The sequence below is a fragment of the Macrotis lagotis genome, chromosome X, assembly GCF_037893015.1.
Source record: "Macrotis lagotis isolate mMagLag1 chromosome X, bilby.v1.9.chrom.fasta, whole genome shotgun sequence".
Classification (NCBI taxonomy): Eukaryota; Metazoa; Chordata; class Mammalia; order Peramelemorphia; family Peramelidae; genus Macrotis; species Macrotis lagotis.
The window spans coordinates 675,020,669-675,041,261 of NC_133666.1; the positions used below are offsets into that span (position 1 = coordinate 675,020,669).

General features: G+C 44.7%; 1 protein-coding gene across 3 annotated transcripts in view; it reads right to left on the minus strand.

Moving 5' to 3' along the window:
- Nucleotides 1–20,593, minus strand: part of RBM19 (RNA binding motif protein 19) — a 177,489-nt gene that overhangs the window by 68,311 nt on the left and 88,585 nt on the right. The window lies entirely within an intron of this gene.

Here is a 20,593-nt window from a genome sequence, read left to right on the forward strand (position 1 = left end):
TTGTTATTTTATTTGAAAATCCACACACACTCATCCATCGTCACATGGGTGTACACACACACACACACGCACACACATGCGTGCACACACACATGCACACACACACACACGCACGTCTGAGATGCTGCAGGGCCAAAGAGCGATTGGGAATAAACACAGTAAAGGCCATAAATGCTCTCATGAAATGATATAAGCTAAATCCAGAGAGTTAACCCAGTGTACTGCCAGCATGACCAGGCATCTATCTACCCAATTTCCTAAGGCAGTATGGTGTGTAAATGTAGCATTATGAATCCTCAAAATGAATCTGCACGTCTCCTCCGAGCTTTTCCCATCTCCCTCCTTCCCATCCCTCCCCCCCCACCCCCAAGCCCTTCTCTCTTCTGTAGAAGCAACAGCAAAATAACAGAAGCTTCCCCAGGAGGGAGAGTGAGGTTTGGGGATGCAGCCCGCCGGGCTGTCCCAGCTGTGGCTTTATCTGGGGTGCCAGTAGGGAGCCAGTCGGTGATGGGTTGGGGGGAAGATGGAGGGTCGGGGTGGTGGTGGTTGGGGTGGGGAATCTAAACAGGAGGTCAAGCAGATGCAAACTCCCTAATCCTTCAATACTGGCTTCCTTCTGCCACCTAATGGCCATCTCTGCCTACAACAGACAGACAAGACTGCCAGTCCCTCATACCCCTCCCAGGTCTCTCCTCCTGCATTTGTACAGGGTGGGGGCACATAGTAGTGGTAGTGGGGAATTTCCCCAGGGTTTTCCCAAGATCCCCTGGCCCTCAAAGAACTTCTACAAGAGGGTTCAAGCAAATAATCACCCCCCCCCCCCGCAATGGTTTTTCTTTTGCCCTTGTGATAATTAACAATGTCACAGCCACAGTACACCTAATGATAGAAGTGTGGTCCTGATGATGGGCTTCAATTAATTTAGTACCTTTTGCTTTAAGAACTCAGAACACCTATATATTCAATGAAGGTCACTCTCAATGATCTGGAAATAGCTCATCCATTGTGGTGATTATTGAAGGAGAGCTCTCCTAATCACAGATTTTGAGGCAGAAGACCTCTAGAACACCTGTTCTAACCTTTCTTCATTTGACAGGTGAGGAAACTGAGGCTCAGGGAGATGAGTGAACTTGACAAAGATCACCCAGATAGGAAGGAGTGTGGCCTTGAGGGTCCCTTCCATGAAAGTCTGCCCAAGCCTAGCTCCAGTGCCATGGAAGCTGGAAAGAGGCACTAGCTGTAGGGATTCAACTGCCTTTCCAAAATGTCCACCAAAGCCTCTAAAAACAATACAACCCCCATGCCTGACATGTTAGATCCTCTCTACCTCTTCTCCCTCCATTATGGCTCAGCATCATCACACCATAGAACCCACTAACATTTATATAGAGCTTTATGATTTGCAAAGTACATAACATGGCATTTCAATTTGCCCTCATCACAACCTGAGAGATAAGGGCAATTACTATTCTCCCATTTACAGATGAGGAAACTAAGGCTCACATCAAATTTGTGATGATGGGGCACAATTCAATTCAGAATCTGGAGACCTGGCCTCTCGTGCTGTAACTGGTAGTTCTCATTTTTAGTGAAAGTCTCCACTTCCCACACAGAAAGCTTCTTCCAGCCTGGGCCAGCGTCTGGCAGGCTGGCCCAAGCTTGCACGTCTCTGCCTGTCGGCAGAAAGGGGGGTGCCTGTCGGGTAATTCCACATTCGATCCAACACACAGCAGGCAGCTGGTATGCTGTGCATGGTAAGTAGGTGAGGGTCCAGAGGACGGCAATGAAAATAATTATGAGGCTGGAAAGAGGCATGCTCAAGAAAGTCTCAGGGAACTGGGCTTCTTTCCCCTAAAGAGGGGGGTCGGAGAAGGTCAGGGGGTCTGGAGATAGTCATGATGGGGAAGAACTAGGGGTCTCGAAAGTAGGAGATGGAGGTGGAGAGTGGAGGGGTCTATAGCAGTGAGTCACACAAGCACAGAGATAGGCCCCTTCCCCTCCCCGGGCCTCAGTTTGCTCATCTATCAACCACGGGGATTGGATGAGACCTCCATCATTTCCTGCCTCTTGGTTCCCTTCTAGGGACAGGATTAAGGAGTCTGGTGAAACGCTCCAGTTTTCCTTCCTTACATAAGCAGGACTAGAGGGAAAAGGTTATTAAAATAAGGAGCCCCTGGGGGAATGGAAATGCCATTTGAGGGAAGAGTTTCCAAGCTCAGGATTGGGAGACCCTCAAAAATGCTTCCAAAGAAACTGGAAACTTGGTTCCCCCTCATAGTTAGCACCATCTCCTTCCTTAAAAGATCCTGCATTTCCCTAGTTGTGTAAAAGATGAAGTCATCCTTTTGGAAAACCACCCCAAGCCCTTACCAGAATAGAAACTCCTAGAAGGTAAGGCACCATGAAGGTTTTTACCCTGTTGTTCCCACAATCCAATTTTGCACAGGGCATCCTGTGGAAGTGACACAGGCCTGACACCAGGAAATGAATTCAAATCTGGCTGAGTGACCCTGAGCAACTCACTTCACCTCTCTGTCTCAGTTTCACAAGAGCACTTAGCTTCTCAAGTTGTTGTGAGGATCAGATGAGGGGATAGTTGTAAAGTGCTAAGCACAGTGTGGGGCACAAGGTGGGAGCCCTAGAACCATGAGCTCCCATCATTATCACTGTTATTATCATTACTATTAATTCTACTATATTAAGAAATGCTATTGCATTTAACTTTGCAGGTTCTATCCTAGGGTACGATCCAGGGGACTGGGGGTTGACTGACTGCAGACAGGCCCCCTGAGCCCCTTGTAGCTTCAGGCCAGGCCCAGACGAATCATGTTGAATCCAGCCAGGCCCCCTCCTGTCCCCACTGAAGCTAATTCCCAGAACCAGGGCCTCTTCCCCAATGCCTCTCCCTGATAGATGTGTCTTCCTCTAGGAGAGTAGACACTCCTTGAGGGATATTTTCTTAGCACTCAGCACAGTATCTGGCTCATTACAGTAGGTGATCAATACAGGCTCTCCTCTCCCCTCCACTCCTCTCCTGTTCTCAGTTTCCCCACATCGGTTCAAGTGCCACCTCCTATGGGAAACCCATCCTTTCATCTGCATATCCTATTTGTCGCTGCTCTCTTCCCATGGAAAGAACATGGGAGTCAGTGGTGCCGAGTTCCAATATAGCCCCTTACTACCCATGTGACCTTGGGCCAATCACTTCAACTCTAGGCCTGTTTTCTAATCTGAAAAATGGGGGGGGGGGATTGGAGTGGATGGTCTTCAAGGTCTCAAGGTATCCAGAGTTTACATATTGGTAAGATTCTGAGCTGGCAGAGATCTACAAGGCCACTGAGTCCAGTCCCCTCATCATACAGTTGAAGAGATGTGAAATGGCTTGCGCAAGGAAGCACAGCTAGTAGATGGCTGAGACACAATTCCTATCACAGAATATATGATCCTTGAGGGTAGAGGGTAGAGGCTATGCTGTCTAATGACACTATGAGGTTCTTACTGTTTATTGAACTGAATGGGTTGAATCTGACAGTTTCAAGGACCTTCTCAATAAAATACTCTGGGATAACATGCCACTCGGCCTCAGTTTCCCCATTTAAAAAAAGGGACAACAGAGCATAATATAAACCATTTTCAAGAGAATCCCAAGTGAGAATTAAAAACAAAAAGTGGGGTGAGACTGGTGAGAGAAATCAGAAAAGTACCCTGAGCTCCTTGGAGATAAACGATACATAAATACCATCCATGATTATGGCTCTTATCTGACAGCAAGGTCTATGAAACAGTTTTTAAGAGTAGCACTGGAGGGCTTTGAAGGAAGCTCAATATGAACCACATCACCTCGAGAATGGAGACTATCATATAGGGGAGAGCCCGAGAGGGGGAGAGACGAGAGGGAGTGACGACGTTAAGTAAAATAACAGGGAGGCTGTGGACTCCCATCAGAGGCCCAGGCTTCCCTGCCCAGGGAAGGAGAGCCGCACACTCCCTACTGTGTAGATAATAGAAACCACAAAATAGCAATTACTGTATCAGAAACTGTGAATAAAGAGGACATACTGGGCCTTTAAACATGCCCCCCTTTCCCTCCCCCACTATGCTCACACTTCAGTAACAAACTCACACCTCACTTTTCCAATTATTTCATTCACCTCCAGTTCACCAATTACTCCTTCAACGCGCCCCCCCCCCCAGATCATGATTTGTTGTGAATTTGTGGGTTTTCAACAACAGGATTGTTTTCGCATTTCTAATTTATTTCGAGGTGTGTGGTGGCTGCAGAGGTGGTGGTGATGGTGGGGGGGGGAGAGGGAGAGCGGTGGAAGGTGCTGAGGGGGGAGAGGGAGGGCTGTCTCGATCTGCAAACCAATTAGGCCCAGACCCTCCAGTCAACAACTCCAAGGTATGCAAATCATGTTTGCACACAGGCCCAGAATGCAAAAACAATGCTTAGGATAGAGCTGCTGAATGGGGATTTCCTTACTTCATGCAAATTTTGAGCTGACAAATTAGACTGGCATGGAGGGAAGGTTGGCGCCCACCTGCCTGGGGTTTTGGGCTCTGCTCCTGGAAAGGGAGGACTGGCAACACAAATCCTCTTCTCTCTTTAAGCTGAGTTCCTGGGAAGCTAAGGGTTGAGAGAGCACGGGTGTCTCCCTCCAAAGCAGAGACACCCGTCTGTGTCGCTGTGGCAGGACATGATGGCGTTGCCTCTGGCGCCGGAGAGGAGGTGATCAGCCATCAGCAGGCCCTCCTACAGCCACAACAGCACCCAGGCGCTTGACCCATTCTTCTCCAGGGTATGATCTCATACCCAGACTCCTACCTTCCCATTCTGATGCCTCTGAGGCATGACCTGGAAGGTGTGTGGGAATGGGATAGGGGGGTCATGCAAATGGACTTGGAGGAGGGAGGGATACCAACAGTAAGGCAGGGAGACTAGGCACCAGAGCAACAAGGAGACATAACCCAGTTGAGGAGCTTTCCTGGATGAAAACCAAAGGCTCATCTCCCTTTCCCTGATGGTGACTGGTGCTGTCCAAGGGAACAAAAGGATTGTAAACATCAGAATCCAATCCCTCATTTTACAGATGAGGAAACAGGAGCCAGGAGATGGGAAGGGCATTCTTACTGTGAGCTTTCCTCTTCAGTGATGGCCCCTTCCAATGATGACATCCCCTCCAACATGATCCCTGTTTCCGGAGGGGCTGCATCGCTCACAATGTCATAGGTCTATGCAACTTTGACAGTTAAGGGGCATTAATTCATCAATCTCAAAGAGCTTCTCCTTTCCCCTGGATGTCCTGAATCAGCCTTGAGGCTGGGCAGTGGCCCTCCAAGACAAGCTCAGAGAAGCAATGAAGTTCTGAAAATGGTGACCATAGTCTTAGGAGATGAGAGGTGTGGACCTCCGTGCACCAGAGGGAGCTGGAGAAAAGAGAAAGTGAATCTCCGAGAGGAAGGGCATTATATCAATTGTATGAATGGGGAAGTGGAGGTTGAGATAGGATGAGGAGCTGTCCCAGCCCCAGTCCACTCAGGACCTTGGATAAGGAAGGCCCTCAGTGGCCACTCATCCCCCCCCGCTACTTGAACAAAAAATCCCTACAGAACACAGCCACAAGTGAACATTCAGCTTCTATCTCAAGACCTTCAGTGAGAGGCAGCCTGCAGAGGTGACCCACTTGAAATGGGTTAACATGGTACTAATAACACATTTCTGGCTCTACTGCTGCCTCTGAAAGTGGAGGACCTGAGTTCAAATCCAGCTTCTGATGCTAATGACTTGTGCACTCTCTCTCCTCTAAATACAAAATGAAGGGTTGATCTCCAGGGTCCCTTCCAGCTCTGGATCTAGAGTTCTGTGATCTTCATTGGGTGTTGGTTTTATAAATATAAATTCGTGACATTTTTTAGACTTGTTGCAATTCTCCATGTCTGCCAAAGTCTAAAGGTATTTTTTTATTCATGGTTTCCAGTGAACCTCTACACCACTTTCCTCTCCATCATATGAAAGAATCAATATGAGGTAAAGTTCTTTCCTTCAATGAATGAATTACACATATGACCCTCCCTCACAAAGACTGTGAGTCTTTACACAATAGACATAACCCCCTCTGTTAAAGACTTGTCTAAAAGCCACAAAACAAAGAAAAGACTAGAACTCAGCTTTTCTGTCTTCCTTACCTATCCCTTAAATCACAAGTATGGATTGGGACCTAGAAGAGACTTTATAGGTCATTGAGTCCAACCCCTTCATTTTAGAGATGAAGAAACTGAGGCAGGATATGCACTCAGCACTTGCCAGTTATCAGTCATGTACTGTCGATGCAAAAGCATGAAACAGCTTTTGTTCTTCAAGAGCCTAAACAGTGCAGTGGATAGAGCACTGACCTTGGAGTTAGGAGGATGAGAGTTTGAATCCAGTCTCAAATACTTGACTCTCCCTTGGGCAAGTCACTTAAACCTGAATGCCTCACACCCAGGGCCATCTCCAGGTCTCCTATCCATATCAGGCCACTGGACCCAGATGGCTCTGAAGGAAAAAATGAGGCTGGTGACTTAACACAGTTCTCCCCGCCCCCCGCACCCCGCAATCTTATTCATGTGCTTGTCAGTCATGGTCTTCTTTGAAAATGAAAGACGGACATTATGATCCAGCCAATCATCAGGAAAGATGTCAGCAGAGCCAACATTGTTGGTTAGAGACAAGAAAACATGCCGAACTTATAAACCCAGTCAATAAATTGAGAAAGGCATCTCACGAAGAACCTGACCTCATCTTCAGCACCCAATGACTCATTTTCCTTGGAGGAATAACATTAAGGGCTATGGAAGTCTTGGACCAGGAGAGGACAAAGACAACAGTCGCATCTCCAGAATAGGGGTCGACAAACAAATCTGGGGTGATGAAGAAAGACTTCTGAAGATGACGAGAAATTTTTTGGCCCCTCTTGCTGTGAATCCTATGGAAATGTAGTGCCCAGGGGGAAGATGTAAAGCTTCCAGAAATTGCTAAAATCATTTGGGGAAAAGTTGAAATACATAATTTTTTGGCATACTCTAGAGATTAAAAAATTATTCTAGTTTAAAAACATAAAAATGTATCATGCACAACTTGGTTTGATCATAACAAGAGTATTTTGGGATATTTATAGAGATAAGGAGGCTTAGGAAGTAGGTGGAAAGACATAGGACAGAAATGTATTCTTTTCTTTTTTGGCTATTCCTTCTTTTCTCAATTCCCACCTCCTCTCCTCTGAAACGCACATGTGTGCAGGAAGAAGCCTTTGGCAGGATGAAAAAGGGAATATTAGCCCAAAGGCCAGGCTATCTAAAGTTGGGTTAAAAAGACGAGAGAATGCTTAGCCTAAAGAAGACCCAAGGTGGAGGGGAGGCTAGGTGGCGCAGTGGATAGAGCACTGGCCCTGGAGTCAGGAGTACCTGAGTTCAAATCCGGCCTCAGACACTTAATAATTTCCTAGCTGTGTGGCCTTGGGCAAGCCACTTAACCCCACTGCCTTGCAAAACCCCCCCTAAAAATAATAATAAAAAAAGATGTATGAATATATTTGTGAATATTTGAAGGGCTTCCCTGTGGAAGAGAAATGAGGCAAGTTTATATAGCTTGGGAGGTAATGCCGAGAGGCAGATTAAGGCTGCCCCAAAGGAGGCTCTGAGTTCCCTTATCCCCTATGGTCTTTAACTAATGGCTGGGAGAGTCACCTGTGGATAGGATCTCTAAGGTCCCTTTCAATCCTAAATCTGTGGAAGGCTATAAGGAGAAAATCAATTCATTTTCCCAGCTTTTTTTCCCCTTTCCTGTTGGAGGCATGTTTGCTTCTGACAGTAAAGAAAGACATGAAAACAATTTTTACTGAAAAAATGAACTATCCACCAGTCCTAGAGCAAGCACAGGCACCTTCATCAGCCAACTCTGATAATAAGCTACAGAGGTCAAGGGTTTGGACACATAGGAATGAGGGGTTAAAGGTGGACAGCACCATACAATCCTCCTTATACAATAAAATATTTAGAACACAGTCTCTGACACACTGGCCATATTTGCTCAATGGAGGACTTCCAAAGGAGTCACAGAACAGTGTTGAAGGGATCTTTGGAAACCAACCTAGTATCCTTACTTAAACAGAAATCTCCTCTAACACAGCCGGGAGGTGGTATTCCAGTTAAATGCTTGCTAAGTTAGGGGAGGGGTAGGACAGGGCAAGCAGCAGCTCATTCCAAGTCTAGTCTCATTCTAAGTCTAGTCCAAATCAGTCCCAATGTAACTAACTCATACCCACAGGTCCCAGTTCCACCAAAAAGAAAGATGGAAGACAATTGTACAAGATAAGGTGGAGATCTGTGTAAATGGAGTAAGTTCCTCATATTTGAGAACATGGGTCCTTTAAATATAGAAGTTAGACCTTTTTAATCAGAGTGGTTTTCATTCAGTTTGAACCTCATATATGTTTTGTTTTGTTTTTAGGTTTTTGCAAGGCAAATGGGGTTAAGTGGCTTGCCCAAGGCCACACAGCTAGGTAATTATTAAGTGTCTGAGACTGGATTTGAACCCAGGTACTCCTGACTCCAAGGCCAGTGCTTTATCCACTACAATACCTAGCCGCCCCATGAACCTCATATATGAATAGGAAACCAAGGCCATCTCAATAGTCCAGAATAGTCTGGACCCAACAAGAAATCTCAGGTGGTACTCTCATCTCTGGTTAAAAATGACCAAAAGGTCCTTGGGCAAAGGACTAGGTCATTTTTATGTTTCATAATAACAGACCTTCAGGTTTATAGAATATAAACTCTTTGAGGGCAGGCAGGGATTGCTTCTATATCCTTAGCTCAGAGTAGGCACTGAAACAATGTGTGTTGTTTTAGGCAATGTTAGCCAGTAAATTATTTCATGCATAGGGGCAATGGGTATTTTCAGGGGCATTAACTGATGCCCTTTGATGTAATCAAAATATATTACCAATAACACAATTTGATGGCATTTTAGGATTTCTAAAGAGTTCTACTCCTATTCCCAGCAGTCCTTTGAAGTTGGTTGTGTTCATTTCCCTCATTTTAGGGGTGATGTGACTTTGCCCTGGCCCTCAGACAACAATCTGAAGTGATACTGAATTCAAAAATGCTCTGAAAATTTTAAGGAATTATATCAATATGAGAATATGAATTGTTGATTTTATATGGCAGCAAGGTGGCATAGTGGGTAGAGAACTGGACTTGGAATTGGGAAGACTTGAATTCAAATCCTGTCTCAGACATGTAAATCAGATTTCAGTTTTCTCATCTGCAAAATGGGGACATCTGTACAAAACCCTTGTCAAAGGGTTGTTAGGAGGATCAAATAAAATAGTGGGTGGGAAGTGTTTTGCAAACATTTAAGCCCTATATGAACATTAGCTATTATAACACCCCCACCCCCCAGCAGACATCTGGGAGCAGGTCCTTTTCTCTGAAAGGATATCAATGGTGATTGGTGATTGTACAAAGTTGTTTCCCTTGGAAATTTGGCCAAATGGTTTCTGAAGTTCTAGTTGCCTCCCTTTCTCTTTTTCTTCTTTGTTAAAAGGACTCTTAAGTCACAGCTTTTCCCATTACTTTGTGCCCATCATGGGCTGAGCTGGACACAGAGATGTCTCCTTATCATCCTCAGGGGAACCTTGCCTTTCATTACTGTGCCTCCAAGACTGAAAAACCAGCTAGTTTCTGAACAACAGAAGAGGAGAGATGATGAGCAGGGTATTTAGCCCCTCTCAATAGCCTTTCATAAGGGCATTTTCCCAGCAAGCATGAGCCTCTCCTCCTATAGCAGAGGAATCTCAGGGTCTGGAATGATATCTCTAGATCAGAGTTGGGGCTGGAGAGGAATGAATCCAAGAACTTGGAGGGCTTAAATGATCTGGGGGTTAGTGTTCACTAGCCTGGGGGTGGAGGGAGAAGGGATGGAATAAATCCTGGGGATATCAGAAGGGGTGGGCTATTTCAAGAACAATGAAGCTGTCAGAGGAACCACGAGGCACTTTTCAAAGCTAAATCAGAAAGAGCTCAAACCCACAAGGCCAAAGTTATTTTCTGGGACGAGTTGTAGACAGTGGTTGTGCTATGTACTAGGGGAAGAATTTTTGGAGTTTCATTGACCCAAAGTCAACCCTTACCTACAAGAATTTGAGTCTTTTTTTTTTTAAAGGAACTGACTTCTTAAAGAGTTCATTCAGCTCCCATACTCCACCTACCCCCTAAAGAAGGTAATTCATAGTATTGTCCTGCTATTCACAACAAATGTAGAAAGTTTAAGGGGGAATATAGGCAAAAATCTCCCAAGATGAGCTGACATGAACAGATTTGGATCTATATTGTCAAAGTACATTAATGAGATCATGGGAGTAAAAGCCCTTTGAAGTCATCTAACCCAGGCCCATTCATTTTATAAATGAGGAGATGAAGGCCTTGGGAAATGGGATGACTTCCCCAAGGTCTCCCAGGTAGATGTGACAAAAATGTAACCTCAATCCTCAACTCCAAACTCCAAACTTCAAGCTTTTTTTCAATAGTCCATGTTTTCTAGCTTATCAAATCACTGAAACATTTAAATATTTTGGCAAAAACATAGAAACTGAGGATGCAACAGCTAAACTGAAGGAGTCTAGAAGAAAACGATCTCTCTTTTTTTGTCTTGGTTTTGGTCTAGACCTGCAAGTTAATAGATATTGGTTACTCCCAGTATGTAAAATCCTTCTACTGATGCCAACTGGTAACTATCTGTAATTTAAGTCACTTGAGTGTCAACTTAGAGCAAAGGAAACCTTAGGGAGTCATCTATTCTTATCTTCCCATTCTACAGGGGAGGGAGGTCATTGCTGGTCATTTTGGCCTCATTTACATCTACTGCATGTAGAAGTCAAGACATTAGGCTTGTGGTGTCATTGGTATTCTTCAATAATGAAGGATGAACAACACCTTCAGGGAGGAGATTGAGGCCTAGAGAAGTGACTTACCCAAGGCCAAAGAGATGGAAAGCAAAGAAGTCAACTTGGGTGGATCTTGGGACCCAACCCATGACTCTTTCCACTCACATGCCCATATTCTCATAGTCAGCTGCTTTCATTGCTAGTTTTTTTTGTTGCCCAATGACCTTAGACAACTGTTCACTGTCAATAATGTGGGTGGCAAGATAAAAAGGCTCTGGGCTGGGAGTTAAGGCCACAGGAAGCCAAGGAGTTCAAGGTCCAGCTGGGCCAGTGACTGAGACAACCCTGGAGAAGCCCTTTGGTTCTTTGTTCTTTGGGCTTCACATTCTTGTCCAGCTCTTTAACATCCCATGATCTATAGGGACCTATAGGAGAATTGTGAAGCAAGACTGAGGAAGCAACCCTATTTTCACAATGAAAAATGCCAACAGAACAGAGTGCCAATCCCAACTCTACTACCTGGAAACAAGGTAACCTTGGACAACTTACTTAACCTCACTAGGTCCCAATTTCTTCATCTAGAAAAAATGAAGGCATAGTACTTTACTGATGAATTTTCTCTAAAGCAATAAGTGGTTATGGGGAAGGTCACTATCAAGATCTGATTACATATCAGGCAGGGCTAGGAAGAGACTGGTTGGCTAGTTTAAGTAGTCTTACAAGGGATCAGGGGTCTGGGGGAAATAGGCATAGAGGATAGAGCATCATCTCCCCAAGTTCAAATTTGACTTCAAACATTTCCAAGCTGTGGAGACCCTGGACAAGCCACTTCACCCTGTTTGTGTCATTTGTAAACTGAACTGGAGGAAGAAATAGCAACCCACTCCAGCATCTTTGCCAACAAAACCACAATGCAGTCAAATAGAGTCAGAAACAATTGAAAAACGATTCAACAACTACTAAGATGAAGAGAAAGTCTTAAAGATAAAAGGCTAGGCACAATTTAGTGGGTTTTTAAGCCCTTTCTCAAATGATCTCTCTAATTCGGAGCTGGAAGGGGATTTCAGTGGAAAACTCACTGTCCTCCTCAACAGCCCCCAACAAGTGTTCATGCAACCTTTGCTCAAGGACCACTCCAGTACACACCCTGCCTTACCTCCCTCCCCCTCCAGAGGAGGTCAGTTCCATTTTGGGATAAATCTAATTATTAGAAAATTGCTCCTCACCTTGGGCCAACTTCATTCCACTGCTCTGAGCTTTGCAGTATGTCTTAACCTCTTCCCTATGTGACAGACTGTGGGATATCTGGAGAGCAGTATGACTACCATCCCAGATCAGATCTCTTAGATCTTTTTTCCAAACTAAGCATCCCTAGTTCCTAGTTCCACAGCTTTAGAGCTCACAGCTGGCTCAATTTTCTCATTTTACACCTGAGGAACCTGAGACCCAGAGAGGTGATGTCACGACACATGAGTAGAGTCCATCAGAGGAAGATCTGAATCCACATCCCCTGACCCCAGGGTTTTTCTACTGTACCATGCTGCAACCTGAAGGAACTATCTAAATTCCTCCATGCATTCCTTAAAAAATGCAAACTCAAGGCTCCATGACATCTTGGTATGTCATCCATGATATGGTACAGTTTAAGACCATCCTTCCTAAAATGGCGTGGCCAGAATGGAATGCACTGCCCTAGATGGGGGGTGACCAGGTCAGATGACAGCAGGAAATCTCCATCCTTGGTCTCTGACATGACTCTTTTCTTCAATCAGCTTGAAATTAATATTGATCTTGCCCAAATATTGCTAGTTTGGGAAAAGTAGGGAAGAAAATGCTTTCTGAAGCTCAGGAGTCTTTGACCTGCCATCTGTGGGCTGAACCAAGGGGACATCGCTTTTCCTACTAGAAAAAAAGAGGTCTAGGCAGACCTTCACCCCCCCAGAAGAAGGCTAAGTGAAATATTTGGCAGAAGGTTTTTTGCTCCAGTGCCCACCTCTTTCCCCTCAGGGGCTCAGCAGCCTCTAGGACAGCTAATCCCATTACAAGAAAATAAAGTGGATAATTCCCACTAATGAAATCATTACAAAGATGTGGACAGCCAGAGGTGGACATTTAGAATCAACCTCATGCTCTTCTGTGACATTATACCCTAGCAGAGGAAATGTTTGAAGGGAAGGGAAGCTCTAACACCCTCATTCTCATTAACTTAAGTGTCGTTAGGGAATGAATCTGCTTTTGGTGGAACCTTCCAATTACTATCATCACAACCATCATCAATAGAGGGACCCCAGGAAAGAGAAAGTAGATGATGTTAGAGGAAGAATGTAGGGCATGAGTTTTGAAGATCTGGATTCTAATCCAGTCTCAGACACTGCCTTGCTAGGTGCTTTTGGAGCCTTAGGCAAACATTTATGAAACCCCCACATTCGGGCTGTAAGCTTCATGGCCAGAGAGCAAGGCTACTCTGGGAGTGCCCACAATGCAGCAAACATAGGGCAGGGACAGGAACCAGCTGGGTCTTGACCTCTTTGTCTTAGCTGAGGTCTCACCCTGGAATTTCCCTTAAGTCCTCTCTCTACACCCTGAAATATCCAGTGCTGGCCCCCTCCTTCCCCATGGGGAATTCCTTTAGGATCTCATTTGAGGAGGGGGGGGTTAAGGTCCGACCCATTTCATTCACCTCTATGCTGTGTTTTTGACTCTTTAGAATTTTGCTACCAGGCCCCTCACAAGGGAGGGGATGCTGTGACAAGCACATGAATTGGATCTGAGTAAGAGGGGTGCTATGCTAAGTCACCAGCCTCCCTTTCTCCTGGCTGCAAGGCAAGCAGGGGCTAAGTGACTTGCCCAAGGGCACACAGCTAGTGTGTCAAGTGTCTGAGGCTGGATTTGAACTCAGGTCTTCTTGTCTGAGTCCTGAGTTCTAGCCATCGAGTCACCTAGCTTTACCTCAGGTTCTGATCCACCTTGCCAAATCCCTGATCTTAGCAGCACAGGATTTAGTCCTACGCATGTAATTAATGAGTTATCCCTCTAGTAGTGAGCACAGGGTTTCTCTGTCCAGTAGTCCAAACATCCAAATCCAGATCTCTGGGCCTTGGCTGGACTCCTTAGGAGCCAGAATGCTGTGGGTCAGCAGTAAAACAATTCTTATTTTCAGAACTGACAAAGCATGGGGAGGGAGAAAGGCACGCACTTTAGAAGGGACAAATATTATTTCTAAAGGTCGGGGGACAGAGAAACAAAAAGTAAGACAGATCTGGCTTGGGAAGGTTGGCAAGCTTTTAGACACAGGCAAGTGTTCAAATGGATTTGTGCAGAGGTCCATTTGTTTGAGCAAAATACCAGCACACTGAGTGCTCCTCAATCACCCCCCCCCAAAAAAAAAGAAAGAAAAAAGCAGCACTTACTGGAATCAGTGAGTCCATTCAAAGTTCAGAGCCCTAGAGGGTCTTGCTGCCTGAATAATGCACATTTGTGGTTCAGATTCATCAAATACAGGAATCAATCAGGGAAGGGGCTGGTTCTTTGGTGAACAGAGGACCTAGGACTGAAGTTGGGTTCAGTCACTTATTCTCTGAGCTCTCCTGACAAAGCCCTCCTTGAGCCTCCATAAAGGCACGTGGTTCTGTGGTCTCTTGAGGTTCCTTCCCAGTTCTAGGTCTTTTACCCTTACAGAGATAGGCCCTGTCTCCCACCCCCTTTCCTCTGCCAACAATTTCCAACTTCTTCTGTCTATAGCAACTCGTACAGAGTGGTTGGCTTGTTGCTTCCCATGTTAGACTATGAGCTCCTTGAGGGCAGGGACTGTCTCTTTTGCTCTTCCTTGTATTACAGACTCTTAGCAAAGTGACTAGCATACAGCAGGGGCTTAATAGATGTAGGCTGCCTGACCGTGGGAGAATTGAGACAGAAGCAGGACGAGTTATATAATGGACATGTGACAGGTGGACAGGAGAAAGAAGAGGAGAGAGAGAACAAATCATGGAGGGAAGGAAGCTGTTTATCTCCCAGGCCAGTTAAAGAGCTTCATTTGCAAAGTTCTCTAGGAAGGAAAGAGCCAATTATCATGTCGCTGGTGAGGCACAAAGCCCCCTTCTTGCTTTATCTCCCTCTCCTCCTCTCCACTATGCATGAGAGGAGCTGTTTGTGCTCATTTCCCTGGCTGGTTCCCCCCAGCCTCTTGCCTTTCTCGCCCACCCTCCTCTTTTCTCTCCTGCTAGTTTGGCGCAGAAGGAAAAGTGGCAATGGTTTTTCAGAGGTAGCAGAGGCAGTGCTGTGCCAGCAGGCCTGTGGCAACAGGGATAGGGGTGGGGGGGTGGCATCATTGTTGAGAGAGGAAAAAATAAACAAAGGTTTTCACGCCCCCACCTGAAAAATTAATTAAAACCAGGCTCTTATTATTTCTACAGGGTAAGGTGGTCCTTTAACCCTCAACGAATTCAAAAATCTGCTTGAGTCTGATGTACGCGCCTCCCCATGTGATGAATGATGGCCTTCCCTGACCCTCTGGCAGTGGGGGGGGGGGGGGGGGCAGCGTTGTAGTGTGTTGTTCCAGCAGAGGGGACGGGCAGGGCTGAGCTCCATCGATGACCACGTGAGCAAAGCCAACAGTCTATATCAACCCAGGCAACCAGTCCATGTCACAGGATAGACAGTCACTGTGCAGGGAGACAGTCAGGGCATAATTGGTTTAAGAGCAGCAAGATCCTAAACTGAATTACAGGGCCAGGAGATTTGGGAAATGTTCTGGCATGGAAGAGGAGGAAGCGTTTTCTGTGGGGGAGAATTGGAACATCCATGAAATGAGCTTCTGCTAAGTCAGAGGAGGACCCAGGGTAGAACAGCTCCAACTGTTAGGGCCCCTGGCATGGATCGATCAACCCCATCTGCAGGGCCCAATATACTTCAGCATTAGGATCTCCCTGGGACTAGGGAGAAGACAGTGGCTGGCTTAGACAGGTCATCTTGTCCGACACAGACCTAAATAGGACGCTGAGATGCCATCTTGTGCAAGGGGTCACCCAGCCTCCACCAGGAATTCTGGTGGTTGGGCATGCTAGCACCTATCTCCCAACCTTGCCACTGGGGATGTTGAGGCTGGTGAATGGCTTGGGTTCAGGAGTTCTGAACTGCAATAGGGTTAAAAGTCAATAGGGTTTCTGCGCTAAGTCTGGCTCCAATATAGTACCCACCCTCTAACCTGCAGACTACCCGAGGAAGACCAAACCTGGCAAGATCAGAAATGAGGCAGATCGAAGCTTCCCTACCACCTTCTCCATTCAATGATTGGTGCCCTCTCTTCCCCAAACTAAGCTGTATTTAGCTCCTTCCTGTCTATTTGCATTTATCCTCTTTATACTTATTTTGCAAATACATATGTAAAGGTGGTTATCTCTCACATGAGAACATAAGGGAGTGAAGACTTTCTATTTCTTGATGTTTCTATCTCCTTCTTTATATCTCTATCCCCAGCTTCTAGCAAAATATCTGGAACATAGCAGGATCTTGATACAAGTTTACTGAATGACTGAATGAAAGGACTAGTTTCTGTTCAAAAGAATCCTTCAAAAGGTGAAGGAGACAACACAGAGGCTATTTCTGAGGGACAGAGGATGAAGGGAAGTAAACAATCTTAATGACAGAGAAGGGAAAGAAATCTGGTTAAGTCTGAATTGTACCCTAGATTTTAGGAAAGTAGAGTTCTGAGGAGAATAGCCTAACACAGAAAATGACAAACCAAAACTGATTCCTCAGGAGTCGATCCCCAAGACGGTTAAGGAAATAACAAGAAGGTACCTCACTGCCCTTGGTGGATTGGTATCATCTGGCCCAGAGGAACAATCCGGATTCTAAAATAACTGGAGATGTGATTGTTTAGCCACTGATACTGAGATCTCAAACAGTCACAAGATTGGAGGAGGGCAGGTGTTATTCTGATTTAAAAAAGGAGAAAAAGAAGTGACTCTGCAGATGATAGGTCAATGAGCTTGACTTTGATAACTGGGAAAATTCTGAAATAGGTAGGAATTGACTGGGGAATATTTAGGAAGGGAAGTAGTGATTACAAAGTGCCAGCAGGACTTTGGTAAGAAGTCAAGACAGAAGAGGGTTTCTTCCCTTTTTGACTGGTTTACTAAACTAACATGTTAATATGCTAAACTATGCTTTGGTCATGGTGTAACTAGATTCTAGCAAAGTTTCTGGTAACATATCCCAAGACCATTCTTCTGGAGAAGACAATGAGCTACGGATTAGGAGATAATACAATTTGATGGATTAAAAAGTAGTTGGATAATTGGTTGAATAAACTCAAAATGTTGTTGTTGATGGTTCAATGTCAAGATTGCCAAAGGTCTCCAGTGGAGTGCTCCAGAGATCTGTGCCAGTACTGAGGGTGTTCATTTTTATCCATGACTTGAATAAAGTGCAGAAAATTCAAAACTGGAAAAGATAGTTGAGTGACACAATTAGGATCTAAAAGGATCTTGATCTTGGCATCAAGGTGGCACAATGGATCCAATTAGGAAGATTTGAGCTCGTTAGATCTCAGACACTTATTAGCTGTGTGTCCCTGGGCATATCACTTACTATGTCATGTGGCTGTCTCAGTTTCATTATCTGTAAAATTGGGATCATAATAACACCCAGTCCACAGGGTTATTATGAAGATAAAAAGAGACAGAATTTTAAAGAATTTTTGAAATCTTAAAGCATGATATAAATGCTAGCTATTATTATTATTGTTAATAATTATTATTAATAATTTATCATCCAAAACATTATGTTGAATTTTTAGGAAGAATTCAACAGGGATAAATGTGAAGTCCTAAACTGACAAAAGATGGGGAGGATGGTTTTAAGCTTCCTGAGTCAGCTTAACTGAGTCAGCAATGCAACAGATGAAACAAAAAAGCAAACACAATCTCAGACTTCAAGAAAAGAGGCATAGTATCTAGAAGGGAAGTGACAGAGCCCCTTTCAACAAGTATTTATTATGCACTTGCTAATTTTTTTCCCATTTGATTTTGAAAAAATAGCTGGCTTTGCCCATTTCTTATTAAACAAAATGTGATACAGAGAATGACAAAAACCAGCCCTGCCCTGTATTGGTCGATACAAAATAGATCCAAACTAGGATAAAAGCAGCCTTCTAGAAGAGGTGGTCCTAGCAGCTGGGAGGGGGGGCACCAGCAAATGTGAATCTTAAAGGAAGCTAGGAACAGAGGCAGAGCAAGAGTGCAAAGTATTCAGGTTGTGAAGGGCAGCAAATGCAATGGTGAAGTGATAGGAGTGGAATACGAAGAATGTCAGGGCACTTGGATCACAGGGAACAGGAGGCCAGTGAGCCTGGCAAGGACTTAGCCTACAACCACACTTCTACATATGCCAGAAAATACAATTAGAAGACAAGTGTAATAGTCCAGGTGAGAGGAGATGAAGGCTTGAGCTAGGGTGGCGACTGGGTGAGTGGAGACAAGGGGATGTAGAAAAGACGAGATCTGGTCATGGATTGGTTATATGGTGTGAGTGAAGAATCAGAAGAGGGTAAGGGCTGGGAGAATGGTGGTGCCTTTGACAATACCAGGATACTTGGGAGACAGGGAAGATGATGAGTTTTGTTTTATAGTTTTGAGTTTGATGTGCCTAAAGATCATCCAGTTTGCTGGTCTAAATGGTAGCTGATGAGGTGACTGCAGCTCAGGAAAGAACCTGGGGCTACATAAATAGATCTGGGAGTTACTGGTACAGGGGAGATGAGAAGATTTCTAAAGTCTTCCAGTAGAGGCAAAAGAGAAGCAGGTCTAGAACAGAGATGTGGGGAACCATCTTAGAAGGCATGAACTGAAAAATGGATCTGCAAAGCAGATTAAGGATAAGTTAGACCAAAGGAGAAGAACCAGGAAAGAATGATGTCCTAAGACTATACAAAGAAGGGGATACTCAGAAGAAGGTGACTAATAGTCCTAAGAGACATAGAGCTAAAGAAGAATGAGGGTAGAGAAAAGGCCATTAGATTTAACAGTGTGCTCCCCCGTGGTAGTCCCCATTTGAAGTTCTGTGTTCAGTTCTGGGTGCCATGGTTTAATATTGGTAACTGGACACTGCCTACAGTATGGTAGCCAGATTGGCAAAGTTCATGACATGTGAGGATTGACTGAACTGGGGATGTTTAGCCTGGAGAAGACCTGGGGGACAGCTGTCTTCAAGTATATGAAGGACCATCATGAAGAGGAAGGATTAGTTCTGTTCTCTTTGGCACTAGAGGGCAGAATGAGGAGAAGTGAGTGGAAGTGAAGAGACAGATTTTGGCTCATAAGGAAAACCTTGTTAACAATTAGAGCTCTCCTTGGTGGCCTCTAAGAGGAGAATGAATGGCCACTTGTCAGCAGTCTTAGAGTGGGTATTCCATTCATCCATGGGTGAGACTAGATGGTCACTTAAAGTCCCTTCCAACCTTTGGGATTCTGTGAAATCCTTCCACCAAGTATCCAATCGTTGACTTCTCCCCCATTTTAGATGCTTGCTTTGTTAGATAGATTAGATAGGCTCACTGCCTTAGTTATTTAGTCTCCTTAATCGGATTTTTAAAAGCGGGTGGGAGGCGCTTATAAAAGGGGATTTGATTTGAGAAAATCTAAATCAAATGGCAGTTGGGTAGGTTTTTGAAAAAGAACCTGTGGGCTTAAAGATCAACCCTAAGCCACAGGATCTATGTATCTAGCTCCACTCTCTTCCCTGAATTTCAATAAAGCATCAATAAATACCAATAGATCAGATGTTTTAGAGATTTCACAAACTGAACTACTTCTTTCCAACTTCCTTACTTCTACTGAAGTCAATAACACTACCTTCCAATTTGAGTATTACTCCTTGATTCTCCGCTCTCCCTCACTCCATGTATCCAACCCTTATCTAAATCCTCCAGGGGCCTATCTCCAACACATTTTTCATCCCTGACCTGTTCTTTCTACTTACACACCTATTCAAGGTCCCATTGCTTAGATGACGACATCAGTTTCCTAACTGGTTCCGCTGCTTCAAGTCTTTCCTTGCTTCAGTCTATCTCACACACTACTGCCAAAAGCTTAAGCACAGATCTGACTATTCCACCCCCCACTCAGCAAACACCAGTGTCTTCTTCCTCTTGTTTCTGGAAGCAACTATAAATTCTGTGGTTTGGCATTTAAAGACCTTTCCTACTCTGATACATCTTATACTTTTAGCTTCATTGTCCATTAGTCCTCCCCCTCTTGCCTTTTTCCCAGTCCTTCATACCCCGACTTTTCATCTCTTGTCTCCATGTCTGGGACTTTCCATGTCTCCTGCCTGTGACCAAGTCATAGAAGCCATCTCTGTTTTCAAGAAGCAGCAGAAACAATACCTTCAAGGTGAAGTCTTGTCTGATCTCAACTGCTAATGTCCCACCTCCGAAACCACCTTGTGATCAATAACTTTGTCTTTATTTACTTTATATTTCTTTTATCTATCCTCCTCCACATTCTCATGGAGTGCAGATCATTCCCTTTCTATCTCTAGCACCTGATGCAGTGTCTGGCACATGGTAAGGGTTTGAAAAATGCATGTGAGTGGATTGACTAATTGACTTCATCTCTTCTGTATGAATTCCTTAATGAAAGAAATGATCTCAACATGCATAGTGGTTC